The sequence below is a fragment of the Ambystoma mexicanum genome, chromosome 1q (assembly GCF_040938575.1).
Source record: "Ambystoma mexicanum isolate Mex_15411 chromosome 1q, UKY_AmexF1_1, whole genome shotgun sequence".
Classification (NCBI taxonomy): domain Eukaryota; kingdom Metazoa; phylum Chordata; class Amphibia; order Caudata; family Ambystomatidae; genus Ambystoma; species Ambystoma mexicanum.
In genome coordinates this window covers 918,279,696-918,303,285 of record NC_090922.1, presented here as the reverse complement: position 1 = coordinate 918,303,285, position 23,590 = coordinate 918,279,696, and positions in this window count along the sequence as shown.

Sequence of the window (23,590 nt, the reverse complement as noted above, 5' to 3'; positions counted from 1 at the left end):
GCTGGGGGGTGGGGGTGGTGGGAGACATGGGTGGGGGCCTTGTGGAGGCTGCCCCTGCACTGCTGGGGGGTGGGGGTGGTGGGAGACATGGGTGGGGGCCTTGTGGAGGCTGCCCCTGGTGACTGGAGGGGTGGGGGTGGTGGGAGACATGGGTGGGGGCCTTGTGGAGGCTGCCCCTGGTGACTGGGGGGTGGGGGTGGTGGGAGACATGGGTGGGGGCCTGGTGGAGGCTGCCCCTTCACTGCTGGGGGGTGGGGGTGCTGGGAGACATGGGTGGGGGCCTGCTGGGGGGTGGGGGTGCAAGGGGACATGTGGCTTGGCTGGGGGGCATGCCCATGGTGGATGGGCTGCCTGCGGGACATGACCAGGGGTGCAGGGTAGTCCCCTGTGGTGTGGGCTGCCTGCAGAGGTCGTGGAGGGGGTAGAGGGGAGACCTGGGAGGACCCACACTGGCAATTCACCTCTTCAACTTCCCGCACACCTACGTAATACACTGCCCCACTCGCACAGGCCCAATCGCGTGTAGGATTTCTCGCGCACCCCTGAAATCCACGTACCCAGGCCAATCGCGTGTAGATTTTCTCGCGTACCCCTGAAATCCACGTACCCAGGCCAATCGCGTGTAGAATTTCTCGCGCACCCCTGAAATCCACGTACCCAGGCCAATCGCGTGTAGAATTTCTCGCGCACCCCTGAAATCCACGTACCCAGCCCAATTGCGTGTAGATTTTCTCGCGCACCCCTGAAATCCACGTACCCAGCCCAATCGCGTGTAGAATTTCTCGCCCACCCCTGAAATCCACGTACCCAGCCCAATCGCGTGTAGATTTTCTCGCGCACCCCTGAAATCCACGTACCCAGCCCAATCGCGTGTAGAATTTCTCACGCACCCCTGTAATACACGTACCCAGGCCAATCGCGTGTAGAATTTCTCGCGCACCCCTGAAATCCACGTACCCAGCCCAATCGCGTGTAGATTTTCTCGCGCACCCCTGTAATACACGTACCCAGGCCAATCGCGTGTAGAATTTCTCGCGCACCCCTGAAATCCACGTACCCAGGCCAATCGTGTGTAGATTTTCTCGCGCACCCCTGAAATACACGTACCCAGGCCTATCGCGTGTGGGGACACTCGCACACCCCTGAAATACACGCTCCCCGCTCTGCGTTTGCTGCTGCCCTTTGCGCTGGATTGGGGATTTTGATGGCTTTTCCCTGCGCAAGGGGCGTTCTTGGGGGCGTAACTGACGCTGCTGCAGGGTCGCTGCGCCACTCTGCGCCACGGCTGGTTGTGGATGTTGGAATCCATGAATACGCTGTGCGCCTGAATGTGTTTCGGCGCACGCGGCTGGCGCAGACTACCGCACGCGCACACTGTGCGCCAGCCGCGTGCGCCACTTGTGCGCCGAATTCTATGAATTGGCCCCCTTAGTTATTTTGAAGGACTTTCAAGTACCATATTGAAAGTACTAGGCAAAGACTGCACAGAGTGAAGTGAAATGTGCACGTGCACTGGGTTGAAATATGAAAGTTCAATCCTCTGACGAAAGAAGCACAAGTAATGTCTGCAGTATCATCACTGCTGCAAGCACACAAAGTAATTGATATTGTTTATTTAATTCGCAGTGAAGACTACTCTCCTCAGAATCAACAGCATCTACACTGCAGACGACATATCCGAAGAAACCTGGTCATCTTGCACAAAAAAGTAAGTACAGTACAACCTTTATATTGTAACTACTCCTTAAAGAGGCTGCGTGGGTTATTTCTTTATTTTGGGCACCAAAGCAAGCATTGATTTGTAAACCACTCTACCTACAAATATCCATTTATTGAACAAAGAATAACAGGCAGAATGGCTGACAAATCCCTGTGTTTTTGGTACTGAAATAACATAGGTAATCCTTAAAAGGTTAGATTGTGAAAAGAAGTTACTGTGCCAAGTTTTTGGCATTTCAGTTATTAATAATGGTTCTCGTCACAAGTAGGCCACTTTGTACTCTCATCTGATGCACATTGTAGTAGTATACAAACAGTAAAGTAGCCTTATCAAATAATAATTATTACAGTTCACTGTACGTTGATACACCATGCCAAAGAGCTTCCCCATCAAACCTATGCACACATGCACACTGTACACATACATTGGACAACAGAGCAAGGAACAGACAACACACCAAAGAATGCCTACTAAAAAGCAACTCCGTAGAAAGGAACGCAGAATTGGAGCAAATAAAAATAAAGGAGCCCAATGTAAGCATGCGCCTGTTGTAGAGTGTGTAGAGAATCTTGGTACAAACCAGCTAATGCAGTTGGGTAACATAATAAAGGAAGTGCCAACTACCGAAACTGTACCTTCTCCATCAAAAGGTGTCACAAAACACAGAAATGTTGTAAAAAAAACGGCTGCCAGTGCAGCTAACAATGTTCCTAATAATCCTGATAGTGTAAGAAGAACCCATAGTAAAAAAAAGTATTTTTTTAGCAAAAACGTTTTGTCACAGAGTCCTTCAGAATCTACTAAGAGGACCAAAATCATCCTCACCCCTTAAAACGTACCGCAGAAAGTTAATTCTACAAGCACTCATGGGCACTGCAATCCTTCTCAAAAGGAAGTTGTTCATATTAGTGTTAAAGAGTATGAAAGCACTAACAAAACTAAGTACCAAACTACAAAAGAAACTCAGCAATAAACGGAATGTGAACACAAATAATTTCTTGCATGTTTGTGGTGGTGAATGGAGTCACACAACAACCACAGAGCCATATTTTAATGAAGAAGCATACAAACAAAATCAAACAAATACAATTGCCATCCATAGCAGTGGACGAGGGTATGAGAAAATCAATACTACCATCATGGAACAAGAAACACTGCTTACAAACTATCTCCTGAAAACTCAGAATTACCTCTCTATTCAGCGAACCACACTGTCCAGTATACAAATGGCCATGCACATCAATGTGTGCCATTCCAAACAAAGCTTTCAAATCTTTATGTCAGTTCCTCAATCAATATGTGAAAGGTAAAGACAAAAGTAAAATGAAAGTGCTGCAAAATATGGATATTTGTAAAGTGCGGAAAGACACAGGACTAAAAGGAAATTCAATAGCCTGCATTTCTGGGCCTATTTGCAAAAGTACCTTCCATGATATCAAAAGAATATCAGTACATCATTCCAGAGTAAGAAATTTAGTGTATAAAATATACTATGCAAAAAGTCCAGCTTCAGAATTAGGCAATTTAAATACCACTCTTCTGCATGGTACACCCAAATACTTACAAGAAGAAATGGACCGTATTCAGAAAAAGTATTTTGGAAGTGAGAGCCACGTAGAAAATGCACATAGCAACCTTCTGTTACACATATACAGAAAAGAAATAGTAAAATTTAAAAGGGCATCGGCTGAAGTACCAAACCATGTGTGTGTGTGTTGCCGCAGAAGGTTTTACAAAAGGAACACAAAAAATGTGGACATAGCATACAAAATAGAAAACAATGAAGACTCTAAATGGTTTGAATTAGCTTTGTACCTTTTAGCTGAAAACAAATATGAACAACTGAACGCCTAATATGTTGCAGTTACTGTACTGCAAAATTAGACAACAAACACACTCCTTCACGTGCTATTACAAATAATTTGAAATTGTTTCCATTACCAAAAATCCTGCAACAGCTCAATTTGTATGAGAGCATAATAATTAAAATAGTTTACCCATTTCAAGCAATTATACGCCTTCATCCAAAAACAGCAAAATTACCTTCCTCTGAATTGGTGAAAGGCATTCCTGGCAAAGTAGTTTACTTGCCATTAGATCTAACGGAAAATGTACACACTCTAGGAGTGTAATGTTCAATAGAGCATTCTTTAATAGTTTTGGTAACTGGAGTACCAACAAAGGACAACAAAATTTGGCAACAATTTGTGGACTTACACAAAGTTAGACAAGCATTGAAATATCTAAAAGACAATAATGAGTACTACAAGGAAATATTGATGAAAGCTTAAGGCAAACAACTGAAATAATTCAAGAGCCATCAGTAACTGGACAATTCGAACTTCTGGATCCAGCTACAGTATCCACTCTTTTGGACCATTACACAATTCATCCATTGCATTCCAATGAAAGCATAGATGATGCACTAGAAACTTACCAAATGCGACAAACCAAAGGGTCACCAATGAGTATTTGGGAAAAAAGTATAGAAACACATGCTTTTCCACTGCTATTTCTTACTGGCAAAGGTGGAAGATACTTTGATAGACCCACTCAGAATGGGGCATCAGAATGCCGCTCATTACGAATGTATTCGCAAGATCCCAGATTTAGACAAAATGTTGAATACATATTCCACCTACTCCATGAAAGTTAATTAGAAACACTATGTTATGGAGTTGCACACATTCTTAAATCTGGAACGTACTTTCATAATATGTCAGCTACACAGTTAGCACAAAAAGTACAAGAAAAAGATGAGGTGTTACAATCAAGTATTACAAATTTGTTTGCAAACATGCATGGTACAAAGGAATACTGGTTCAGACCGCACAGAGACGTGCGTTGCATGATCAGAAACCTTGGTGCACCAACTTGGTTTTTTACACTAAGTTGTGCAGAATATGCATGGAAAGATTTACATGACTTCCTACGCATAGAAAACAGCAACAAAAACAACATAGACATATTAACACCTGGAGAACTATGCTCTCTAGATCCAGTTAATGTCTCAAGAAATTTCCATCATCGTTTCATTGCAATGCTACACTTTATTTGCAATAAAACTGTTCCTCCTCCCCGTGGCCAGGGCCTACAGTCTTGGAAGTAAGGCCTTAGGCCTTCAGCGACGGCCATGCATCCAAGACTCTATGCCCTGGCCACAACCACCTTAGTATGTGCCACCCAGGGCAGCGTACTAATGAATATAATAATAGCCATTGGAAAAAATAATGCATTCACAGCATGTTGTCAATTTCAATGTTCCCTAAAACCACACGTGTCCTTACAAATGTAACAACTCCCCCGTGCACTGCACGGGCTCAAATACTGGCCTTATTCGACCCCTCATTTTCTGTGGAGGCCATAGAACGTACGTCATTAAGTAAGTATAAGTGTATTATTAGGTGCATGGCCTTTGGCCCTGCACCCAAGAGTGCAGGGTCTCCCCACAACCACCTCAGTGATGTGTGGTAGTGGGGTTATTCTGTAGGTGTGTTATCCTTCAGTGCGTCTGCCCAGAGGCTTCATTCCTAGCTGTATGTCTATGGATCTTACATGGGATAGATGTGCAGTGTCTTCCACGTCTAATACTTACCATTTTGTTCGTGGGTGCATGGCCTTTGGCCATGCACCCAACGCTGCACGCACTCCCCACAACATGGCAATCAAAATGCAACACTACAGGTGTATGCATGGGTGGCACATGCGGCGGTGGTTGTGGCCAGGGCCTACAGTCTTTGAAGTAAGTCCTTCGGCCTTCGGCCGATAGCCATGCATCCAAGACTGTAGGCCCTGGCCACAACCACCGCAGTATGTGCCACCCATGGCGGCGTACTAATTAATATAATAATAGCCATTGGAAAAAATAATGCATTCACGGCATGTTGCCAATTTCAATGTTCCCTAACACCACACGTGTCCTTACAAATGTAACAACTCCCCTGAAATACTGGCCGTATTGGACCCCTCATTTTCTGTGCATACAAGGAGGCCATAGAACACACGTCAGTAAGAAGGGATTAGTGTACTGTGCGTACATGATTTCCATAGAAATACATCATGATGACCTACCCCCAGAACAAATGCATTGGTCACCCATCTCTTCAGACTGTAGCCCCTGGCCACAACCACCGTAACATGTGCCACCCATGGCAGAGTACTAATGAATATAATAATAGCCATTGGAAAAAATAATGCATTCACAACATGTTGTCAATTTCAATGTTGCCTACCTATACGCGTGTGCTTTCAACAGTTACGAATTTCCTGTCCACTTCATGGACTGAAGAGCTATCCTTATTACACCCCACATTTACTGCACATACAAGGTGTCCATAGAAATTACATCATGACGACTGAAGAAAAAATGCATAGATCACCCATTTCTTACTATCTGAACCTTCCCAATGCTCTGTGACACAGCAAAATAGTTTAATGAAAAAAGCATGTGTACGCTGGTTGTTGCTCCGCTTTCCCCGTATCCAAGATGTCTGGCACATCCAAACCATCTGTTGCAGAACACGTCTCGCAGCAGCCAATGAGCAGAGATGTCACGTGTCTGCGCTCATGACGCCAGCCCCTTAGCCAATTGGTATCTTGTTAGTCGACTGAACAGGGAAGTGTGACCGCGGAGCGAACATAGATATCACTAATTATTTCAGATGTACCTTTTCATAATTATAAAGAAACATACTGCACGTATGGTGACCAAATTTACAAAAGCATGCTTTCTGGACCAAGCCCCTACACCTGCCGCAGATTTTGACAAAATCCGTCCAGCGGTTTCACCTGTAGCCGTGCGCATGGTTTTCCCCCCATTCAGTCTATGGGAAAAAAGACGTTTTGGGACCCCCCCCCCTATAACCTTGCCCCCTCTGGCCCAAACATCTCCAAACTTTGCGGAAAAAAATCAGAGTGGCTCATACACGTTTTTTTGCAAAGTTTGGTGAGGATTCGTCCAGGGGGAGCAGAGTTATAAGCTGCCCAAAAAGTGCTCTTCCTATGGAAACAGCAACTTAACCATTACCATATATATATATATATTCAGTAAAAAAACTTTGTTAAAGGGACGTTATGGTTAAGTTGCGCTACTAAAAACCTGTCAGATTCAGTAAAAAAAACTTTGTTAAAGGGACGTTATGGTTCCAAGTAAAACCGCAAAACCCTTGAAATTCGCCAGTTATGGTAAGCTAAGCAACCATAACTCGCGCCACCACCGTGCACTGCTAAGACTAACACCCAGGACATCAAAGATGACATCACAAATTAGTTTCAGTTCTTTTTGTTAAAACCAATTTAGGTGTCCACGGACAGCGCGGTTGTTCAGAAATGTTCGTAAATAGACGAAAATGTAAGTGTCCTGAGGACACTAATCTGTCCATAATGTTCTCATGCAAGTTGAAACTGTTCTAAGAACACTCGTAGTGTCCTGAAATGTTCGTAAATAAATGAAAATGGAGGTGTCCTTAAGAATACTATGCCTGTTCGTAGTGTTCGCTAGCAAGTTGAAACTGTTCTAAGAACACTCGTGGTGTCCTGAATTGTTCGTAAATAAATGAAAATGGAGGTGTGCTGGGGACGCTATGTCTGTCCGTATTGTTCGCAAGTAAGCTAAACTATGCTAAGAACAAACGGCTGTCCGTAACTGTTCATTTTACATCAACGCGCATGCGCAAAACAATGTCCGTACATTGGGTGTCCTGCGGATGGCCGCTTCCTTAGCGAACATGCTCACGAAGCAATCATGTGACCGCGCCCACGCTGATCGTGTGTTCTGAATGCGGACTCTGTTCGTGTCCCCGAACAGTTTAAAAGTACCTTTCCAAGTAATCCACAATATTTCTCATTAAGAACTCACCATACCACAAATCCCGCATACTAATCCTAAGTTTCCACATAGTTTTTGTGACTTTTTGAACCTTTTTTGGTGTTCGATCTGTCTTGCGGACGGCGCTCATGTCTGCGAACCGCGTACAAGCACCCCTATAAAAAACCACGCCCTAGAGCTCATTCTCATTGTGTTTCTGGCTATTCCACAGAGCCCACTGCATTTTGCTGCATACTTTGCAGATTTTGAGATTTCCATCTCCAAGCTGATGACATCCATGGCTCCACTATTGTCACCTGGTGCTACATCTGCCTCAGCACCACCTCCACCCCCTCCACCACCACCATCTCCCCAAGGGCCTGAAGAGGGGAACAGGAGTGAGGATACAGAGGAGGAAGAAGAGGATGACGAGAATGAGGTAGAGGAAATCCCTACTACCCGCCCTCGGCGTGATTCTTGGGTGTGGCGGTTGTTTACTGTTCATGGGAATGGTCCTAAGGCTCGTGCGAACCATGTCACCTGCAATGAGTGCAAAATGGTACTCAGTCCGGGAGGCATGGTTCGTACAGCTTTGGGACCACTACCATGAAGCGACACCTCAACTCATTCCACACTGGGGCCATTCGCCAGGTTGTACGTTGCGAAGAGCGTAGCAGGTTGATTGCCTCTACTTCATCCTCCGTTTCTGATCCTGTCACCACAAGGACAGCGTCTTCCTCAAGCTGCCTCACAGGCCATACAGAATTCTGATGACCCTTACCTTTCGAGGGTCACAGTTGTATGTATGTACTGTGACACAGTACTCTGCAGGGGGAGCGACTTCGGAGTGGTTTTGCGACTATCGTCTCACAGCATGAGAAGACCTGCTCACTACCCAAATAAAACCCACTCTACATCTTCCTCTCTCAGCTCGCCCTTTCTTGTCCCTGTGGTTGGTGTCCCCCTCTTTCCCCTCCTTTCCCCTCCTCTCCTAGTGTGTTGTGTATAAAAAACCAATAAAAATACAAAATAACAAAAAAAAAAAAAATAAGGCTCTTTTCAGAGCCGCCTTTCACAGTTAAAAAATAGAAGTGAAGATAAATAAAGCAGGGCCCTTTGCATTTCTTGAAAGTCTGCGGACAGTTCGCGAACATAAAAAAAATTGAGGTGCTACCCTATTGTAACCATTGCATTTTTCTCTGGGAGGAAGTGGTGGCTCTGAAAAGAGCCTTTGGGAGGTGTTTGTATGTCAAAAATTATAAATACTTAACACCTACTTCAAAATGGGTGCTGTATTTCTAAAAAAGGTCGCAATGCATTTTGTACATTTCTCAGAAAAATCTGATTGCCAGCATAAGTAAGATGGACTCCATCTCTGCGAAAAATGTATATACTACGAAACATAATTGTCCCGGGAGGATAGCTCAGCGGCAACGTGCGCTTCTTGGAAGCAAGACGACTCGAAGCAACACAGGTTCGATCCCCGGGTCCGCGCTTAAAAACCTCTGGGTGTTTAAGCACGTTATAAATACGTAACTAAGACAAAAAAAAATACAACAATTACGCAACTAAGAAAACAAACAATTCCTGTAACAGCGCCTCGATGCCCGCGGGCTGTGTGAGAGCTTTAAAAATGTAAAATGATAATATTTTCATTGTGAAAAGAGGACATGCCAAAATCTCTTAGGAAGGCACAAACAGCCTTATTAACATTACGCCTTGCTTTCTCCATTTGTGGACCACATGAGAAACAACGAAACCATATTTGTCTCTGCGCAATCCGTGAACAAATTACTTTGGAGTTTGGAAACATGTCCATGATCTTCTGAAGTCCTTCTTTCAGTGCAAATTGCAAAGAAATTCCAGACACATGTCCTAAACTGTTCCCTCCACAATGAATTACAATTATGTCTGGATGTTCCTCTATCTTCAAAGTTGCACAGAGAGGAAGCAAGTCCAACCACTTTGAAGGAAGTTTACGCGACACAGACTTGGCCTTTGAAGTTCTTTATTTACGGAGCTCCCCGGAGCCCTCAACCTGCTCCTCTCAGATTCATATCTCGCCGCCGTCAACCGTCTCCCCGTGGTCACGCGGCTCTTCGCTCCGAACACTGACACAGAGCGCGCGTGACCACCGCGAGCCGAAATCATTACATGCAATTCCCTACACATCTTCCCCTTTATAATAGAATAAAAGATTTTAACCATCCAAAGAAAAGACGGTCACAAACTAACTAATGTAACTGATCAACCTGAAACATAGGAGAATGCGACAACTCCTGGTAATTATTAAAATGTTAATACTAATCTTGCATTTGTATTTCTCCTTTACGTACTGAGATCAAGGTATTTTAATTTTCATAATCCCTCATCCACACAGGTTTTGATCTGGTCCTATGCGACCCTCCTTCTTTAGTTCTCTCCTCATTATCAATTTCAACATTTTTTCCGTCTACAACACCTTCTTTCCTCACCTTTTCTAACGTACTGTGTCCCTCCTTCACCACACCTTCCCTTACTCTCTCCTCCGACCTACTGACATTCACATCACCAACTTTCGCCAACCTTCCTTTTGACCACACTTCACCTCCCTCCAAAACCACCACATTACTTTTTACTGCATTTATCTTCTTCGGTCCCAGGAATTTACTTTCCACACATTTGTTTACTAATCTAGGATTCTTAACATACACTTCTTCACCAACTTTCCATTCCTGTTCTTTCACCCTCCTCCTGTCATCAAACAATTCTTTGTTTCTCTCTTGACTTAAAGTAATTAGTTTCATAATGTGTTCTCTATCAACATTTACCACCTTGGCCATTCCCAACCATCCTGGACAAAGCCTTGTCCCAGGTTCCCTGCCTTTCAGTGATACGAAAGGAGACACACCCGTCACAGAGTGTGGCGTGGTGACATAATTCCACGTCAACAACCTTAATACTTCCCTCCACGGTTGTCCAGAATTCATGGCCATCTGCAGACCCCCTTTTATGTACCTATTTATTCTTTCCACAAGACCATTTGCCTTAGGATTATACAGCGCTGTCCTTGTGTGTTTAATGCTATAACCTGCAAGAAATGTTCTCATACTCTCGGATACAAATTGTACCCCATTATCAGACACAATTTCACTAGGCACCCCCTCTTTAAGGAACAGTCTCTCTAAAAAACAAATCAACTCCTTGGCTGTAACCTCTCTCACCGCTTCCCACTCAAACCATTTCGAATGAAAATCCACTGCAACAAATAAGAACTTTTGGCCACCTCCCAGCCCTGCCACTGGACCCATAATGTCCACTGCCAATTTGCACCAAGGCTGGTCTGGCACCACATTTGGTATCAAAGGGGCCTCCCTCACTACTCTGCACTTGTCATTCATTTGACAAGTCATGCAATCTTTGACAAATCTTTCCGCACATCTATCGATTCCCGGCCACCAATAATTTTGCCTCAATTTTCTTTTCATGGCAGCCTCTCCCGGATGACCCTGATGAGCCAAACTAACCAGCACTGACCTGATAGACTGTGGAGGAACAACACATCTTCCTCTTCTTAGCCTGTCTCCACACAAATTCAATTCATCCCTTATCTCCCACCAATTATTGAATTTACTATCCAAATCTCCCTTTGCAGGCCATCCCTTCACGGTCCAGTCCTTTATAAGACTAAGCTCCTCGTCAGTATCCTCTTCTCGTATCCACTCAACCTTGCTAACTGCATTCATTATTTCTGCCACAACTGACTCCTCCTCTGCTTCTCTGTCTTCTGCAAATCCACCACTTACTGGCAACCTGGACAAACAGTCCGCCACCACATTTTTCTTTCCCAGCAGATAGCTCACATCAAAGTTAAAATTCTGGAGCCCCAGACCCCATCTGCTAATCCTTGGGGAACCTAACGCCCACCTTCCACTCTCAAAAAGTTGAACCATGGGCTTATGATCCGACCTAACCACAAATCTTCTTCCCCACAAGAAATACTTGAAATGATTCACTGCCCAGAACATAGCTAAGGTTTCTCTTTCAATAACAGAATATTTGCACTCTGCACCCCTCAACGTCCTAGACGCAAACGCAATAACTCTTTCAGTATTATCCCTGTCGTACTGCACCAATGTCGCTCCCAGTCCCAGCATGCTCGCATCAACCACCAAAACAATTTTATCCTTATTATCAAACCTTCCTATGGATGGTGCCTCGCTCACCGCTTGCTTGATACACTCAAAAGCCACACCACACTCTGCTGACCATTCAAATTTTGCACCTTTCTTGAGCAAACTTCTGAGGGGAATCGATACTTTTGCAAAATCCTTAACAAACTTATGGTAATATTCGGCCAAACCTAGGAACGATTTCACTTGTTCCTTACTCTCTGGTACCGGTGCAACCTTCACTGCTTCAACCAAATTCCTCTTAGGCCTCACACCCTTTTCATCTATTTCATGACCAAGAAATTCAACCCTGTGCACTCCAATCTTGCACTTGCTCCTTTTCACCGTTAATCCTGCCTCCCTTAATCTATCTAACACCTTTCTCAACACCCCCTCATGTTCTTCGGTGGAATTCGCATATATCAGAACATCATCCTGAAAAATAATAATATTCTTCACCCCGCACAGCACCGTCTCCATCACCCTTTGGAATACAGCTGCCGCCGAAGCGAGCCCAAACGGCATCCTGCAATATCTAAAAGTACCAAACACTGTAATGAATGCCGTCAATTTTTGACAATCCTCCTTCAGTGGAACCTGATGATATGCTTGAGAAAGATCAATGACTGAAAATATTTTAGCATTGTTCAATACAGATAATTCATCACCAATTATCGGCAGGGGGTGTCTATCAATCAAGATATTTCTGTTCAAGTCTCGTAAGTCTACACACAGTCTTATATCCCCGTTTGCCTTCGCTGCTACTACCACTGGCGACAGCCATTCAGAGCTTTCACTTTTCTCTATTATTCCCCTTTGCAGCAGTGATTCCACTTCCACTCTTAACTTTTCCTTTAGTTCGTGAGGCACTGGCCTCACCTTGTGCACTTTTGGAGTGGCTCCTGTCTTCAGCTGAATCTGATGTTCAAATCCCTTCAACACTCCTAATTCATCTTGAAACACTTCGGGGTATTCCTTCTCCCACCTATCCTTCAGCTCCGCCACATCTATAGGCCTTTCCGCATTCGCTTGGATTCTAATACCCAACTTCCACTGTTCACCCCATCCCAGGAGTGTCGAACCTTCTTGAGTAACGTATATCTCCGCTTCACAGCTTCTTCCTTTATAGTCCACTGAAGCCTGGAACATGCCTACAATTTCAATCTTCACATTCCCATACGCATACGGTTCGATCTTATGTTCTTTCAGTTGCTTCACATCTCCTTGCATGCGACCTAGAAATGTTGCTTTCGACATCAAAGTCCACGGCGAACAACTGTCCACCTTCATTGTAATTGCCTTCCCGTTGACTTTGAATACATCTAAAGGTGCTCCACCCTTATTAGATACCTCTGACACTTCTAGTATATGCTTTGTCTGGTTGCAGATTCCTTCTGCATCATCTTCTTCTTGCTCGGGCACCCTACTTCCTTCCTCAATATTCTGCACCACTCCCCACTCACGACAAACTTTCGCAAAATGACCCTTTTTCTTGCATTTAAGACAAGATATGTTTCTGGCTGGACAGAACATGCTGGTCGAAATGTGACGGTTACTTCCACACTTGTAGCATCTTATCTCCTTGTTGGGAACTCCTTTACGAAACCCCTTCACTACTGCCACTTCTCCTTCCAACTTCTCTCCCTTCATCTTAGTTATGTACTTCTGGGTCTGTTCCATACTTCTTGCCGTTTCGATAGCTACTTCCAGTGATGCGTCTTTGGACAATAGTCTCTCTTGTATCTTTACGTTATTAGTACATCGCACTAACTGGTCCCTTATGAGAGAGTCTGTGAGCAGTCCAAATTCACATGTGTGACTAAGGGACCTCAATGCTGCCACAAAATTCTCCACTGGCTCCTGTGGACCTTGTGTCCTTTGGAAAAACTTATGCCTCTCAAACGTTATGTTCTTTTTGGCTTCAAAGTGTATCTCCAACTTCCTTTCCGCCATGGAATATTGATCCACTTCTCCTTGGCCCAGCTGTGGAGGATCAGGTAATCCATCATACACGCTTCTGCCTTCAGTTCCCAAATTGTGGAGTAAAATTGCTTCCTTCCTAGCTGATGCGAACTTGTCCCCTCCAATGGCAACCAGGTACGTGTCAAACAACCTCTTCCACCTGTCCCACCTTATTGGTGGTGCCCCAGGTGGTGCCCCAGGTTCAGCCAGGAACGGTGGTGGGGGTGCCATGCTAGCTGCCGCCATCCTTATGTATGTCTAGGTGCTTTAAGTTCCCTTAAATGTCACTTAGTTCACGGCTAGACAACACTGTTCACTTCTTCAGGTGCACTAATCTCCCAGTGATTAAGCTGCACTGTGGCACATCATAATTATATATTCACTTTCCCCAACACCATCCTTAGTTCTGCCTCCTCCTTGCCTTTACAAACTCTCAATGTGTCCGTGGAGACGCTCCCACACTGTAATTGCCAATTATTGTTCACCTTAATGGTGAACCTCCCCCTCTGGTTGTGTCCAACCCCCCTTTTCCTTGCTCCTCACCTCTTTATCCAATGAGCCAGGGTGGGCGGCACCAACCAGAAACTAGCTGTCTGCTTCTTACAGCTACAAGAGAGAGGAGGGGAGACTGTCCCCCTGCAGCGCACACTTCCCAGTGCCGCTGAGACCGCTCCCTTCCCCTTAACCTCGGTTCCTCACACGTTTGTCGCGGCCCAATCTCCTCGCTTCTGGCGGCAGCGCACTTTTCTTTCCTGGCCGTAAGGAAGACGTCACCAGGCTCCGCGGCGAGCTCCGTATGTTTATATCCTCGTCGCCACTTGAAGGAAGTTTACGCGACACAGACTTGGCCTTTGAAGTTCTTTATTTACGGAGCTCCCCGGAGCCCTCAACCTGCTCCTCTCAGATTCATATCTCGCCGCCGTCAACCGTCTCCCCGTGGTCACGCGGCTCTTCGCTCCGAACACTGACACAGAGCGCGCGTGACCACCGCGAGCCGAAATCATTACATGCAATTCCCTACACACTTCATTCCACACACTCCATGCCAGTGCACTTCCACATGTGCGAATCTAAGATCTATAGATACTCCACAGCTTTCTGCATGCACCTTCAACCAATGTATGCACGAGTCTCCCAAAATCCACAAAATCTGTTTTTTGAAACACTCAGCCATAGCTATCTGTTCTTCTCTCAGCAAAAATAATATCTCAGAAAACCTCTCCTAGCACAACACACTCACTAAACTTTACTGACCAATCCCTTGCTGCATTCAATCTCATTTGCATGCCTCCCCACCCCAAATTCCCCGGATGTAAAACGCGGTGTCCTAGACTACCGCCATGTCCGCAAACATATCGTAACATGTACAGCCCTTCTACCATTTCCACTTCACTCTCTGTGCCATTCCCTCATTGGATGTAGCTAAGAAATCACATGACCATCCACCAATCAAATCCAAGACCTCTACATGTAACAACATCATCATAGATCAGCACTGCAAATGTACGGTGAATCTCTCGGAGTACAAGTCTCATACCACTGGCAAGCAGGATCTACGAGAACTACTATACAAGTCTCCAAGATTTCTACTTGCAGCTTCGTCCATATCCATATGCATGAACACAAACTACAGGTATGCATATTTTCTATACAGTACATGAACACATTTTCTAACCGACTTTTACCTTGTATAATCTGTAAAATGAATCTACAATCATTTTTTCATTGTCCTAAAATGAACTGTGATTTACAAACCTTTATACTGTTTAATTTCTTCATACACACACACACACGCAAATAATGTTAAACTAACATTTTTTAAATAAAATATATAGACTACATATAATCAAACAAAATTACATGCACACTCTATGATCAAATCTCAAACAATAATATTTGTACAAACACATAATTGGTTTTAATTTTTTTAATTTATATAATTAATTACATTTATATAGGACAAGCAGGCTATGACATTGACTCACTATTATGTGGAAAAGCAGGATATGACATTGACTCACTATTACGTGGAAAAGCTTAGTTACAGGAATAGTGGTATACAGTGGTACATTATGAATTTCACAAGCCATAGTAAAGATATTTTCTTTCCTACAGTTAGTCATAACATAGTTTTAATGGTTTTGAGGAAGGCGCTGAGCATTTCAATTTAAAAAATCTATGTCTAAATTAAAAACAGTGCTATATACAAACCAAATTACTAATTTCTTTCTTTTACAATTGCAGTGAAGACCATTCTCCTGAAAAGAAGCAGCCGAATTTGAAGTACAAAGAACAACTGAGAAGCAAACTGCTCATTTTAGAAAAAAAGTAAGTAGAATGTTACCATAATACTTGAATTATTACTCAAACACACTGTAAGGTTAATTCATGGTATTTCTGTGCCTAAAAATAGAGATTTTGCACCATTCTGACCAAAAATCCCCCGTCTTAAACAGTGATTTACTGGCAGAATGGCCGACAAATTCCTATTTATTGACATGCAAATTTCCCAACTCAGCCGCTAGAAATTAGATTTTGTAGAACAAACAACTGTTTTAATTGTATAGCTTTAGATATACTATTTATACTTCTCCACACCACTGGCTTACATTTTTCTGTCATCTGAACCCCAGTTTAGTAACACATTAATTCAAGAATACCCATCCCTAGTAGTTGTACTTCCCAATGCACAATCACACACCATTACATACATCTTTATCATCTTACTCAAACACTCATGCACACAACACACATGCATTGCAGAACACCCCAACCCATACCTTCTGTTTTTTTTTTCAACAGACCCTAAAGAATGCCTACCAAAAAGCAACTCCGTAGAAAGGAACGCAGAAGTAGAGCAAATGAAAAGAAAAGTCTCCAACATAAACATCCTTCTATAGCAGAATTTGTAAAAAAAAAGTTGAAACACAACAGCTAATACAGTCATGTAGTGAAACAGAAGACGTTTCTAGTACAAAAACTTTGCCTCCTCTATCAAAAAGTAAAAACAACCAAAAAAACAATTAACAGAAAATCAACTATCACTACAAATAAAACTCCTTCTATAAATCTTGATATAGTACAAAGTAAGCATACCAAGAAAAGTATTTTAGCCAGTATGTTCCGTCACAAAGTCCTTCAAAATCTTATAAAAACAGGAGAGAAACCAGGTTCAACACTTCAAAACTATCGTAGGAAAGTAATCTTATAAGCGTTGATAGACAGTGCAATTCTTCTCAAAAGAAAGTTATTTATTTTAGTGTTAAACAGAATGAAACCACTAACAAAACTAATAACTAAATTACAAATAAGACTTCTCAATAAACGAAATGTCAACAGAAATAACTTCTTAAATATCTGTGGACGTGAATGGAGTCACACTACAAGCACAGAACCATACTTTAATGAAGAAGCGTACAAACAAAAGCAAACAAATACAATTGCCATACATAGCAGTGGTCGAGGTTATGAAACAGTTAATAATACCATAATGGAACAAGAAGTACTCCTTACAAAAATATGCCCTGAAAACATAGATTTACCCCTCCATTCATCTGAATCAGAACATCTAGTGTACAAATGGCCATGCACGTCAATGTGTAACATTCCCAAAAAAATGTTCAAGTCTTTACGCCAATTCCTCAATCAATATGTGAAAAGCAAAGACAAAATCAAAATTAAACTACTGCAAAATATGGATGATTGTCCAGTACGCAAGTACACAGGACTAAAAGGACATTCATTGGCCTGCATTACAGGACCTACTTGCAAAACAACCTTCCATGATATCAAAAGGATATCAACACATCATGCAAGTATAAGAAATCTATTTTATAAACTGCACTATGCTAAAAGTCCTGCTTTAGCACTAGGCAATTTAAATAACATTCTTCTACATGGTACAGCAAAAGACCTACTAGAAGAAATCAACTATATCCAGATAAAATATTTTGGAAGTGAAACCCACTTACAAGATGAATTAGCTGTAAACCAACTTCGTAACAATTCTGCACATGGCAACCTTTCACTACACACATACAAAAAAGAAATACTAAAATTTGAAAGTACTTCAGCTGAAGTACCAAACCACGTGTGTGTATGTTGCCGCAGAACTTTTTTATATAAGTAACACAAAAACTGTAGACCTATCATACAAAATGGAAGACAATGAAGAGTCTAAATGGTTTGAATTAGCTCTCTACCTTATAGCAGAAAACAAATACGAAATAACCGACCCCATAATACTTTGCAGCTACTGCACTACAAAACTTGACAACAACCAAACTCCTTCACGTTCTATCACAAATAACTTGGAATTATATCCACTACCAAAACCCCTTAAACAACTTAATTTATATGAGAGCATCATAAATCAAACAGTGCACCCATTTCAAGCAATAATACGCCTTCAACCAAAAACTGCAAAATTACCTCCCTTTGAATTAGTGAAAGGTATTCGTGGACAAGTAGTGTATTTACCATTAGATCTAAAAGAAAATGTGCACACTCTAGGAGTGCAACGTCCAATGCAACAATCTTTAATTATCTTGGTAAATGGAGTACCTACAAAAGACAAAATAAATTGGCAACAACTGGTAGATTTACATAAAGTTAGAGAAGCCCTGCAGTATCTTAAAGAGAATAATGAATATTACAAAGAAATTAATATTGAAGAAAACTTGAAAGATACAACTGAAATAATTCAAGAGACACAAGAAGCTGGTCAATTTGAGCTCCTAGATCCTGCTACAATAGCAAACACTTTAGACCATTATACAATTCATCTATTGCACTCTAATGACACCATAGAAGATGCACTGGAAACGTACCAAATGCGTCAAACAAAAGGATCACCAATCAGCATATGGGAAAAAAGTATAGAAGCTCGTGCTTTTCCTCTACTCTTTCCTACTGGAAAAGGAGGAAGATACAAAGATAGACCTATTCAAATATCAGCATCAGAATATCGCTCATTACGAATGTATTCTGAAGATCCCAGATTTCGACAAAATGTGGAATACATATTCCACCTACTCTTTGAAAGTGAACTAGCAACTTTATGTTACGGAGTTGCACACATATTAAAATCAGGACCACACTTTCAAAATATGACAGCTACACAATTATTACAAACAGTTCAACCAAAATATGAGGTTTTACAAGCAAATCTTACAAATCTATTAGCAAATATGCGTGGTACTAAAGAGTACTGGTTTCGACGTCATGGAGATGTACATTGTATGATCAGAAACCGTGGCCCACCCACTTGGTTTGTTACATTAAGTTGTGCAGAATATGCATGGGAAGATTTACATGCTTATCTACGCATATCAAACGAAAACAAAACAAACATAGATATACTAACACCTGGAGAACTTTGTTCTCAGGATCCTGTTAATGTTTCAAGATATTTTCACCATTGCTTCATTGCTATGCTACATTTTATTTGTAATAAAACTGTTCTTCCCCTTGGAGAAGTGCAAAACTTCTTTTGGAAAAAAGAATACCAAGCCAGAGGAGCACCACATGTCCACATGCTTTTCTGGATTAAAGATGCTCCTAAATTTGATCAAGACAGTGATGCCACTGTTTTACAGTTTATTGAAAAACATGTCACTTGTGAAATTCCATCAGAATCCACAAATAGTGATCTTCATGCAACAGTTTTACAATTCCAAAGACACAAATGTGGCAAATACTGTCATCACAAATACAAAAACAAAGGGAAATACTACACCAAATGCCGATTTGGTTTCCCTAGACCAGTTACAAATATAGGTCAAGTGAACAACCTCATGTCTTCAGTTAGACATAGTGTTAAAGGTAAGTCACCTAAAAATACATATTGCATAAAAAGAAAAGAAGAAGAAAAATATATCAATGATTACAATGCAATCATTGCCCACTTATGGAATGCAAACATAGATGTGAAGTACATTGCAGACAATTCTACTGCAGTTGCACGATATGTCACAGCATACCTAACCAAATCAGAAAAGACAGAGCTCCAAGACCTCTGGAATGACCTGTCATCAGATAAAACAGTGTCTCAGAAATTATACAGCTTGGGCATAAAAAAGCTGTCCCATAGAGAATGTGGATCCTATGAAGCAGCTGATCGATTAACTGGTACTGCATTGTATGGTAAATCTAAAAATATAGCATGGCTAAATCTTGGTCCAGCTAAATCTAGAAAAAGAATTCTAAAATCATACGAAGATATAGAAGCCAAACATGATCCCAACAGCCAAGACATTTTAAAAACAATTTATTGGACACATACTACCCAAACAGGAGTACCACTTTGGAAACCATGTGTCTATACCACATAGCCCAAAACTACACATACAAAATTAATATAAAACCTGATGAACAAAACCATAAATACAAAGTGACAAACTGTGAAGGCAGCTTAGTAAAACTCACCAAACCAAATTTAATTAATCATATCAAATTGTCATTAAAGACTCCTCAACATAAAGAAGTATATTACATGTCCTGCTACAACTCTTTAAACCATGGAGAAAAGAAGAAGAAATACTAGATAACTATGACTCATATGAAGACGCTTTCAAAACAAATGAAAGCAGTATAACTGATGTAAACTTTGCACAGTACAAAACAATGTTGCACAATGAACAGCAACACGAAGAAGAACTCCAGGCCCAACTAGATAAGAACACTCCTGACAGTAGTCAACCTTCTGTCAGAGGAAGCCAAGAACCACTGGGACACCACGTGTCAGTATGAAGATAAAGAAGACTTAACTATACTACAATCAAAGCTAAACAATGAGCAACATAGCATTTTTCAAGAAGTAACAAAAGAAATTGCACATGGTGTACAACATGAAAACAAAGAATGCACCTGTCAAAATTACAAACCTATACTATTGTATGTCAGTGGTGAAGCTGGTTCTGGCAAAACATTCCTAATCAAAATCATCAGTAAGTTCCTTCAACAATTGACAAACAACAAACTGTCAGCTGTTGTCACTGCCCCCACAGGTTTAGCTGCCTACAAAATAGGTGGTGTCACTTTGCATCGATTACTACTCCTGCCAGTAGAACACCAAAACAAATTAGATTATTACAAACTTTCTGCGGAAGCTGCAATGGAACTAAGCAGAGTATTGAAACAAATGAAAATGCTACTAATAGATGAAGTGAGCATGGTGTCGAACCTAATGTTGGCTGTGATCCACCTCAGATTACAAGAAGTACTCAAAACACACTATGAAGAGCTCTTGGCAGGAAAACACATTATTGTTTTCGGATTTCTTCTTCAATTGACACCAGTAAAAGGTGAGCCTATTTTTAAAACATTAGGACACAAACTCTGCCGTAAAACTGTTGGCAGCATTGGAAATGTCAACCTTTGGCAACATTTCCAATACAGAGAATTAACAGAAAACATGCGCCAATCTGCAGATCTCACTTATGCCAACATCTTAAAAAGTATCAGAGTTGGTATATTTTCTAAGGAAGCAGAAGCAATATTGAAAACCCGGCACATTCATGCACTTTATGGTGATAATGCATGTGCTACAGATGTTATGGAACAATTAGCCCACAAAAATGTCAATTGTATGGCCTTAATGCCAACTCTTGCAAGCTGTTTCAAATTCAATGAAATAATGTTAAGTAAAGAAATGCAACCAATAATGGAAATTAGCGCCACAGACAAATTAGATGTACATGGAATGACACTACCCGTGTGTGACCAAGCCACAACAAGACTAAATAGTTTAGAAAAATGAATCTCAAACCCAGCAGGCTTGGAAAAGATATTCAAATTATCCTTAAATTGCAGAGTAATGCTGAAACGTAACCTTGACGTGGACCAAGGACTAGTTAATGGAGCACTGGGTACAGTTGTTGGCTTTCAAACATACCCACATGACAACAAAATTCAGGTTGTCAATATTCTCTTTGACAAACTTTCAGAAGTAAAAAGAATAGGATGCTCAACAGCTCGATACCTTCTCTTCAAAGACATGTATGTACGCAGAGAACAATTTTCTCTAACTCTTGCATACGCAGTCACCATTCATAAATCACAAGGTCTTACCCTAGACAAAGCAATGATAGACATTGGTAAAACAGTCTTTAAAGAAGGCATGAGCTACGTAGCACTATCACGCTTACGTACACTTGATGGTCTATTTCTAATCAACTTTGATGCAAGTAAAATAAACGCTGATATTCCTTGCATTTTCGAATACAATAGATTTCGTTCACTATACACTCCCCATCTAAACACATATTCTGTTCCACAAAAAGTAAAACATTATAAAAGAAAAATAAATCAAACAGAAAAGCAACAGGATGTCACTGCAAATCCTCCAAAGAGAGTAAAAGAAAGTAATACTTCATCAAGTGCCACAAGCAAAAAAGAATCATTTAGGGAAAGTAAACCAGGTACTTCTTCAAAGAAGGAAGACATACTCCAAAAAAAGCAGTCAGATACAGAACTATCTAGTCCATTTAAACTCTCAAATATAGTTGGTGTAAGTTTCTACGCAAATGTAGCAATGAATATTCTATTTCAATTTTTCAATTACCACCAATTGTTGAGAACATTTACTTACACAGTACAGACCCATTGTGTTTGCAAATGTTAGTACTTCACAGAAATGCAGCAAACAATCCTGACAAAATGTATAGTGTTTATGGAATAAGACAACAATTGGACTACTGTGCTGGAATGGTGAAATTCACTATAAACTCACAGGAAGATCCACAAGCATTTCTAATGTACTTACTATTAGTACTGGAAAACAAAAACATACATGTGGAAACATACATGCACTCTCTGCAACAATGTGACACAAGAACAAATCCCCAATGAAAGCTTTGTGTATATATCAATACCTAATTGTGAATCCGTTCCATTTCAGCAACTTGTACAAAATGGAAACCATGGTAGATTATGTTCGACCTGCAATTCAGATAATCGCTCCACGTTAGTAATACTAAATACGTAATACTAATGCTTCTACGTTACAATGCAGATGGTACCAAAAACAACGGCAAGCTGACTGGATTCACACATGGTCAAATATCACTTGGTAGGAAAACCTTCACAACAATAGGTATAATCTACCATGCAGGAGCGACAACCAATTCAGGGCACCACACTGCATATATAAAAAAGAAATGTGGATGGTTTGAATGTAATGATAGTACCATTACTCAAAAGCAGAGATTACCAGCAAATCTTACAAACACTTATTTAATGTTCTTAAAACCATAATTTGATAACTAAACTGTACTTAAACCTTAAGTACACTTGTAGTAAAAAAAATATAAACTGTCACAAATTTCCAAAAGCTATCTAACTGCCCAGAGATGCTACAACAACTAATCAGATAAATTAATACCACTCAAATAGAGAAAAAAATAGACAGTTAGAATTCGCCAATTGGTATCTAACTGTCCCAAAATTTAGAAATATCCAAACAGATAATTCAATACCACGAAATTATATAAAAAAATAAACAGTTAGAATACGCCTACTGGTATCTAACTGCTCCAAAATTTTACAATATCCAAACAAAGACGTAATATCTCACTGCTCCCAAAAACTAGAACAATCCAATGTATAAAGCATTAGCCAGAAACAACAAGTAAACACTGAAAACAAACAAACAAATAAACTGTAGCATAACAGAAAAAGGGTTTTTTTAATCCACCATGGATTTTTTTTCTCCCACAGACCCAATGATTTTAGCAACAAACACAGAAACTGAGCAAATTGCACAGTACTCTGGTTTGTCATCTACTAAATATGAGGGTCAAAAAAAGGAAGAAAATGTTGATTGTACAATGTTATAAGTCTTTATAAAATACTAATACTAACATGCTATTTTCTTTTATCACAGAAATGAACAAGAAAAACATGGACTCCCGTTACTAAACCAAATAATAAGTATAACATGATAAATACAAC